We start from the raw sequence: 9,135 nt of genomic DNA on the forward strand, positions 1-9,135 counted from the left end.
GGGTTGAGGGAAACCCGTGACACGCACGAGAGACGTGGCTTAATTATCCATAGTAAAACCAAGAATTATTTTTCATAGTAAAACCAAGAACGTACGTTGTCTTCTGCAACAGTTCACGCCCGTGACTCCATAATGCAGTTGCCACTGTGCACTCACATCAACTAATTCATGGCAAACCCAAAGCCCTAAATCGCGCAAGGCTCCAGAAAATCCTCGTCTTGATATGTGAATGTGGCCTATTTATATGGCACTTGATAGCTGCACAGTACTGCAACATAAACAACGAAACACTAGGAGTAGGAGATCGAAGGAAAGAGAAGAGGAGCTTCAATTCGGTAAGAGATGGAGGCTTTCCGAAAGCTCACAGTTGTGGCCTTTGTGCTTGCTGTAGTTCTAGGAAATGAAGTGATGGTGTCATATTCACAGACCATCTGCAACATGCCTGCAGCGAGTCTTATGGCGTGCATGCCTTCTGTAACTGGCACAAAGCCTTCTCCGCCTTCTGGAGACTGCTGCTCTGCACTCTCTCATGCTGACTTGAAGTGCCTTTGCTCCTATAAGAACTCCAAATTGCTGCCTTCACTTGGGATTAACCCCAAGCTTGCCATACAGCTCCCTGCGAAATGCAAGCTTCCTCAACCCAAGACGTGTTAAGGTAATTAAGTTTCCCCACTTGATTCTTCCATATCCATTAACCCTTCTGCCTCAACCCAAGTCTTCATCAATCTGCATGTCCATCTGTCTAGATTTGTCATTTATTATTAGACTTCCTCTAAGTTTTTCCAAAGTGAAATTATTAGACTTCCTCTAAGTTTTAATGTTCAATGAAAAGATCAGGCTATATTTTGAAGATATGGCAAAGGTTTCTGAGCTGAAACCTGTCCAGTCCGTCAATAGAAAGTGGATGGGGATGGATGATTTGCCTAAAACGTGCAAGATCTCAACTATTCCTTTCTTGAAAGCTAAAGCTGTGTTTGGTTGCAATGCAAATAATTTTGCACTGATGCAAGACTATGATAGTGCAATTTGAGTGTAAATTCTGATCTATTTTTGCTGTACAAATGAAGTAAATCAAACCCAAAACAAAATTAAACAAGAATTTGTACTTTTTTTTTATTTGCACTCTCATACATTTGTATTACTGCAAATAAAATAAAATTGCACTGCAACCAAATTCGGCCTTAAAGAACTATTACTCTATTAGTCATGTCAATCTTTTGGTGTTTGGCTTTTTCTTGGATGGCCCTACACTACATGTGCAATTATGCATCTTGTATTCATGCAGTGCATTTAGTGAACTGGCGCATTTAAGAGTAAATTCTTTAATGAGTAATGCAAAACTAACAACGAGGAACTAAGGGGTGAAATGTTTTACAAATTATTTTATTTTATTGGAGAAGGGATATATTCTTTCTATTTAATCTTTTCTTTCTCCACCCCTAACTTTGTGTATAATCACAAGCATAATTGATGTTGATTCTGCTTTTTTTACCTCTTTATTTGTTGTGATTGTGGAGGGGGTGGCTTTACTCGAGATATTAGAGCCCGTGTCCGGTAGCTCAGTGTGGAAAGAGTACAAATATAAAATATGCACAGTGTAAATACATACAAAATATAAGAACTTACACTCTACATATTTTTGTATTTATATTTGTACTCTTTCTAGATTGAGCCGTATCCTCTATTTCTTGTTATGTTTGTTAGTTGTTATCAATAAGCATAGATTCGAACTAAGCAGAGATTTTTGAAGTATCAAACTAAATGATTTATTCCAGTGCATCTTTCTCGTACAAAAACCTGATATTCTACTTAGAGATGTACATGTAGAGGTGGCAAAAAGTTGACCCAACCTGCTAACCTGAACTGACCTAACCCAAGAAAGTGGGTTTGGATCTCTTATATAGTGACCCAAATAGAAGCTGACTCTCACCCAACCCCAATGGAACAGGTCGGGTCACGTGTCACTATTTTCAAACCACTGTTTTTAAACTTGTGTTGATCCAGATGGTTGAACCATTCCAACCAGTTGAATCAAATGGTTACACTCATATTCTTGATAAAAAACCATTAATTTGGTCAATGACCAGTTGACAATAAACCATATGACCCATGAGACTGATGGATCAACCCTAACCTAACCTAAATATTTGGATTTAGGATCTAGCCTTTACCGATCCAACCCAAAACGAGCCAAAAATGCATTGAATTGGCTCAAACCTGACCCAACCCAAGCCAATTACCACGTCTATAGGAATGCCATTGGATCAAGTTATGTGGCAGACGGACCCAATTGACGTGACTCCATCAGTTTAGGGTTGGGTTAAGAGAATAGGCCGGGTTTCAGATCATGCTCCGACCACTGTAGACTTGTGATGAATCCTACCGGTTGACATAGCAACATTGAAATCTTTATATATAGGTTTGCTTTTTTAAGTACGGGTGCATTGTATATGAAACAGGTTGGGTCAGGTTCGATATTCCTTCTATTTTTAGTTGGGTTGGGTCTAGTCCGATCCGTTGACATCTCCAATTAATTATACTTAGACCCAAATAAATCGATCCCACAGTAACTTTGATTTGTTATGATTAAAAAGTAAAAAGATAACCATTTTAATTATCGAATAAAAAAAGATAACCATTTTAATATTCTGCTGCAGGAAGGAGACTGCTAAATAAGGAGATTCGATGGCTACAGAAGATTTCCACCAAAAAAGGCGTTAGACAAAATGTGATATTTTCCTTTTTTTTTTTCTTTTTTCGCATGCTTTTTTATGTTTGTCGTTTCCATTAATAAATAGTTATGTATTTGCCACGCTTTGCTGTACAAGGTTAAAAGCTTGGATTCTTTGCCTTTTTTTTCCTGATAAAACTGAAATAAAGGGCACACAAGAACAACATGGGGAGTCCGGATTCAGTGGATCCTGAGGTTCACAGGGCGCGTGAACCCTCCAATAGGAGGTATACACGTTCACTCCTTTTAACCAACCTTAACATAACAGAGTTTAACGTTAATTTCTTCCGTCTGGTTGAATCGGACGCTAAAAGACTAGAAAGCTTCATCAAGCTCTCCAATCTCTCCCTCCCATTCTCCCATATCCGGACTATGGATCTCTCCAGTCTTCCGCCGACCAACTAATAAAGCTTCATCAATCTCTCTCTCTCTCTCTCTCTCTCTCTCTCTCTCTCTCTCTCTCTCTTCGATTTTCTAATTCTAATTCGTCGTTCGTGGTTTTGACTGCTTTGGCATCTATAAAAAAGCTCTGTAATCCTCTTGCGGAGGAACCTTATTCTTCTGTTCCAATCAAAGAATCTCGCCATACCACCGCAACCGCCATCTCCTCCACCTCCACAAGCCCCATAAAATTGGAGGTTAAAAACAAGTGAACGTCAGCGAGGGAATTCCCAGAGAGAAGAAGAGGAGGAGAAGGCCTTAAAAGCCATAGTCGATTCCTTATAAGTAATTGATTGTTGAAGATTTGAATGAAACTTTCCTTCTCTAACACACTTCATTCTTCCTACCATGTCAAATATCCCCACTTCTCTCTCTGAAGCCTATCTCACTCTCTTCCGTCTCACCACGTCGATCGCAGACCTATGGCCTTTCTCCTAAACAAAGCCAATTACAACAATATCGGTACATAGTCTACCTCCCATTCTCTCGCTGTCTGTCTCATCTTTCTCTTCACTCACTGCACACACTATGAGGAAGACGAGAGGTTTCAAGTTGGGTCGCAAGCTGGTTAAGGTGTTTAGATGGGTAGTCAGGCCGAATCGAAAGCCAGATGACTACCGCCGGTTGGAGTTGGATCCTCCGAGCGGCAAAAGCAAGGCCATATCCAAAATTTGCGACTTGCGTAAATGCCTGAAGCGAGGGGCGAAGGGACTCTGCTCTTCCAACAAGTCATCAGCCTCCGGCTACAGTCGCTATGATCGGGAGGCATTGGAAGATAAACCGGTGCAAGTGCCGAAAGGACACATGGTGGTATACGTGGGTCAGAAAGACGACGGTCTTCATCGGTTCTTGGTGCCGGTTATCTACTTCAATCACCCCTTATTCGCAGACCTGTTGAGGGAGGCCGAGGAGGAGTATGGGTTCCACTGCCCAGGTGGGATTACGATACCGTGCCGGATAGCTGAGTTCGAGAGCGTACAAAAGAAGATCGCCGGCTGAGAGCTCGGTGAAACAATGCGGACGCCGCCGGTGGTCTTGTGTTGTTGAACTAGGGCTCGGGTGAAAATGGGGAGATAGGGAGCTCAAACGAAGAGGGAAAGCTTGGCTTTTTCTTTCCGATTGATTTACTGCCCGGTTGAACCATGCTGACAAGGAAAACGGCGAATTGAGCGTTACTTAGTGTAAAGGAATAGAGGAGAGCCGAAGAGGCGACGTGCAACCCTCCTATTGGAGGGTTCACGTGCACCGTGAACCGAAGGGTCCACCGAATTCGGACTCCAACATGGGGTAGCCCTCCCCCAAGTCCCCCAACAATCACAAACAAATGAATTTTAATGACCTATTAGACAAAAGATACTCTGTAGACACCACGCCATGAGCTACATTGGTTAGTCAGTCAGTTGCAAAGTTCACCTCCTTACATACGTGAGCATATTTAACATTAAAGCCCTGTTTGGCACGTCTTTATGTGCAGACTGTCAGATTTTTAGAAGCCCAGTTCGCGTTTTAGTTTTTTTTCGTTCGGTTGGGAAAAGATTTAATCACTGAAAGCCGTAACCTCGAAAAGACATAGGAAGCTCATTTCGGTCTATTTTCGGGAAGCTCCAAATGGAAATTTTCACATTTTTTTCAATTCATCTTCGCACAGAAAGATGTGGGGACAGACGCACCTTAACCAAATGGTCTTCAAGCTATTAAGATCTTGATGCAAAAGCTTGCATTGTCTTTTGACTATTAGAGCTTCAAAAAGATCTTTCAAAAAAGATTTGCCAAACGGCCAATAAAATTCCAACTCCTACAGATAAAATAGTATTAATTCTTTGATGTCATTTTTTATTGTCGAAGGTGGAGTATCTCTGCCCCTCAAACAGTCCACGATCAGTTTTGAGTCACTTTCGATAACGATGTTGATCCCAACTAGATTCTTAACCAAAACATGAGCTTCGAGGGCTGCTCATGCCTCAACAACATTTATGGAACAATCATTATTTTCATTACTGCTTAGATTTATAATCCTGCCTCGATCATCTCTTATAATACATCAGTAGCTGATGTAACCGTTTCTGGTCACGTGCCAATTTTTGTGATGTATCAATTTTTTTGGCTAAGTACCTCGTCATTTGACCTGCTCCCAGGAGAGGATGGTGGAGCTCCCTGGTGGTGAATTGCTTGGGGGAGAGCTATGTCGAGCTGGGGAGAGCTATGCCGAGCTCCCTGATGGCTAACTACTTGGGGGAGAGCTATGTCGAGCTACCCATGCTATGCCGAGCTCCCTGATGGCGAACAGCCCGAGGGAGAGCTATGCTGAGCTCCTTAGTGGTGAGCTACCTTGGTGGACTCGTCATTTGACCTGCTCCTAGGCGGCCTGTAACTCAGAGGATGGTGGAGCTCCCTGGTGTAGCGCGACCCAACTGCCCTCTACATGAGGTGATCTCCTCTCCTTTGTAGGCGGCAGGAGCTGAGGGACCTGTGAGAACTCCATCTTTTCCTCCTCTTTGTAGGCGGTGGGAGCAAAGGAACCTGCGAGAACTCCATCTTTCCTCCTCTTTGTAAGAGGCGGGAGCTTGAGGAACCTACGAGAACTCCATCTTTCCTCCTCTTTGTAGGCGGCGGGAGATTGAGGAACTTGTGGGAACTGAACCAGGGGGCCCGAGGGTATTTACCAGGCGGGGACTCTCCGATGCCTAAGTTAGCACTCTGATTGTAGAGGGCTTGAAGATGATATTAGAGGAATGAGAGAACTAGAGAGTAGGGATTACCTCCATTTTTTCATTCTCTTCCCCTTGGATTTGTGGGTCAGAGTCCTTATATAGCAGTGCCCAATCACATCAGGCGTAACCGCCACTGTCCTAGTCATTACTGCCAGGACTGAGGTGGCAGGTGCAGGCTGCTGCTACAGGGTACGGACTCGTCAGGCGTGCCATGCTTTTCAGAGACGGCAGGCACGACGCCGCCTGGCAAGAGATGTGGGCACTGCCACCAGATCTGTCATGTACGGTTGTCAGGCAGGAGATCTTCCTGTGATATGCCGAACAGATCTTCTGTACCGAGCTACCCTGCAAGTGGCGAGCTGCCTATGGCGACGAGCTCCCTGGTGGCTACTTGGTGATGAACACCCTAGTAGTGAGCCACCTTGATGAGCTGCTGAGTGCGCTGCCTTGGTGGCGAGCTCCTTGGAGAGCTGCCTAGCTCCTTGGTGGCGAGCTCCTTGGCAAGCTCCTTGGAGAGTTGTCAAGCTCCTTGGTGAGTTGCTGAGCTCCTTGGCGAGCTCCTTGGTGAACTCCTAGATGAGTTGTCAAGCTCCTTAGAGAGCTGCCTAGCTCCTTGGTGGCGAGCTCCTTGGAGAGTTGTCGAGCTCCTTGGTGTCGAGCTCCTTAGTGGCGAGCTCCTTGGCGAGCTCCTTGGAGAGCTCCCTAGCTCCTTGGTGGCGAGCTCCTTGGAGAGCTGCCTAGCTCCTTAGTGGCGAGCTATCGAGCTCCTTGGCGAGCTCCTTGGAGAGTTGCCGAGCTCCTTGGCGAGCTCCTTGGAGAGCTGCCTAGCTCCTTGGTGAGCTGCCGAGCTCCTTGGCGAGCTCCTCAGAGAGCTGCCTAGCTCCTTGGTGGCAACCTCCTTGGTGAGCTGCCGAGCTCCTTGGCGAGCTCCTTGGAGAGCTGCCTAGCTCCTTGGTGGCGAGCTCCTTGGTGAGCAGCCGTGAGGTGCCAGGTGTCATAATTCCATTGGAGGGCCAAATCTGCCCTCATCATTTGCCCCCCACTCCCGAGTTGAAAGTAACTCGGCGAAGGGAGTAGATTTCTCCTTTTGGCCCATAAGTCGACGAGCTAGTAAATGCTGATCTAATTTCTTTGGCTCTGGGAGCTGCCTGTAAGGTGAGGAGGTCTCCGCCAGTTCAGTACTGTAGCCCTTAGGCTATGGGGGCAACTTATAGTCCACTTTTGCTGATTTTTCCCATGCTGAAAAAGCGATTGGGTCTTAAGTAATAATGTGGCCCATAGGCTTTGGGAGCGACTCATAGTCCACTCTTCTTGACTTTGCCCATGCCGGAGAGGCACCTGGGTCTTAAGCGGTTGTGTTGCCCATGTTGTAGAGGTGACTGGGTTTTTCTGCAGTAACGTGGCCCGTAGGCTTTGAGAACGACTCGTAGTCCACTCTTTTTTGACTTTGCCCATGCCAAAGAGGCGACTGGGTCTTTAAGCAGTAATGTGGCCCGTAGGCTTTGCTCGTGAGGTGCCAAGCTGACCAGGTGTCGAGATACCTGTGAGGTGCCGAACTGACCAAGTGCTGAGCTGCCTGCGAGGTACCGAGCTGACCAGGTGCCGAGCTACCAGTGAGGTGTCGAGCTACCAATGAGGTATCGGGCTGACTGGGTGCCGAGCTACTTGTGAGGTGCTGAGCTGACCAGGTGGGTGCCTTAGAGCTATGATTGCGCTGCATCAGCTTCATAATGCTGGTCACCCACTCCTACAAGAAGCTACTAGGAGCTTGACCTTCGGGGGCAGCACTACTAACTTTAGGTCGCCAGCTCACATGGGAGCCCTGGAAGGCTCGACCAGTAAGGGCGCCTATGTAGTCTGTTGGCCACCAACTGCAGTGGAAGCCACGAAGAACTCATCTTTGTTGGGGGGACCTTGCGAAGATGACTGATGAGGCTTTATCCAAATTGAAAGTAAAGTTACTTAGTTTGTTAACTCCCTGCATACTCTTTGAGTTCATAAAAAATGTAAACTATAAAGCGAGAGCTTCAATTTCTAAAAAGTGAGGACTTAGCTTTCTGGGAGAAGAGGACTTAGCTTTTGTAAGATGAGAACTTAGCTTTTGTAGGATGAGAACTTAGCTTTTTGTAGCGTGTTCCCACAGACGGCGCCAATTGATGTAACCATTTCCGGTCACGTGCCAATTTTTGTGATGTATCAATTTTTTTGGCTAAGTACCTCGTCATTTGACCTGCTCCCAGGAGAGGATGGTGGAGCTCCCTGGTGGTGAACTGCCTGGGGGAGAGCTATGCCGAGCTCCCTAATGGCTAACTGCCTGGGGGAGAGCTATGCTGAGCTGCCCACACTATGCCGAGCTAGAGAGAGCTATGCCAAGCTCCCTGATGGGGAACTGCCCGGGGGAGAGCTATGTTGAGCTCTCTGGTGGTGAGCTACCTTGGTGGACTCGTCATTTGACCTGCTCCTAGGCGGCCTGTAACACAGAGGATGGTGGAGCTCCCTGGTGTAGCGCAACCCGACTGCCCTCTGCATGAGGTGATCTCCATCAGGCGTAACCGCCACTGCCCTAGCCATTACTGCCAAGACTGAGGTGACAGGTGTAGGCTACTACTGCAGGGTACGGACTCGTCAGGCGTGCCATGCTTTTTAGAGACGGCAGGCACAACGCCGTCTGGCAAGAGATGTGGGGGCTACCACCAAATCTGTCAGGTACAGTTGTCAGGCAGGAGATCTTCCTGCGATATGTCAAACTGGTCTTCTGTACCGAGCTACCCTTCAAGTGGCGACCTGCCTATGGCGACAAGCTCCCTGGTGGCTACTTGGTGACGAGCTCCCAAGTAGTGAGCCACCTTGATGAGCTGCTGAGTGCGCTACCTTGGTGACGAGCTCCTTGGAGAGCTGCCTAGCTCCTTGTTGGCGAGCTCCTTGTCGAGCTCCTTAGAGAGTTGTCGAGCTCCTTGGTGGCAAGCTCCTTGCTGAGCTCCTAGGTGAGCTGCCGAGCTCCTTGGTGAGTTGCCTAGCTCCTTGGTGGCGAGCTCCTTGGAGAGTTGCCGAGTTCCTTGGTGGCGAGCTCCTTGGAGAGTTGCCGAGTTCCTTGGTGGCGAGCTCCTTGGCAAGCTCCTTGGAGAGCTGCCTAGCTCCTTGGTGGCGAGCTCCTTGGAGAGCTGCGTAGCTCCTTGGTGAGCTCCTTGGTGAGCTGCCGAGCTCCTTGGCGAGCTCCTTGGTGAGCTCCTTGGAGAGATGCCTAGCTCTTTG

At 47.0% G+C, this 9,135-nt stretch overlaps 1 long non-coding RNA gene and 1 pseudogene across 1 annotated transcript; both read left to right on the forward strand.

Moving 5' to 3' along the window:
• Positions 1-260: 260 nt before the first annotated feature.
• LOC104586276 (uncharacterized) lies at positions 261-2,845 on the forward strand. The gene is made up of 2 exons (XR_002023615.2): positions 261-655; positions 2,658-2,845. It is a non-coding gene; the product is annotated as an uncharacterized LOC104586276 (long non-coding RNA).
• A 706-nt stretch (positions 2,846-3,551) lies between these two features.
• On the forward strand, positions 3,552-4,316 carry LOC104586277 (auxin-responsive protein SAUR36 pseudogene; annotated as a pseudogene).
• The last annotated feature ends 4,819 nt before the right edge of the window (positions 4,317-9,135 follow it).

This window comes from Nelumbo nucifera, chromosome 1 (genome assembly GCF_055504915.1).
Source record: "Nelumbo nucifera cultivar China Antique chromosome 1, China Antique-T2T, whole genome shotgun sequence".
Lineage (NCBI taxonomy): Eukaryota > Viridiplantae > Streptophyta > Magnoliopsida > Proteales > Nelumbonaceae > Nelumbo > Nelumbo nucifera.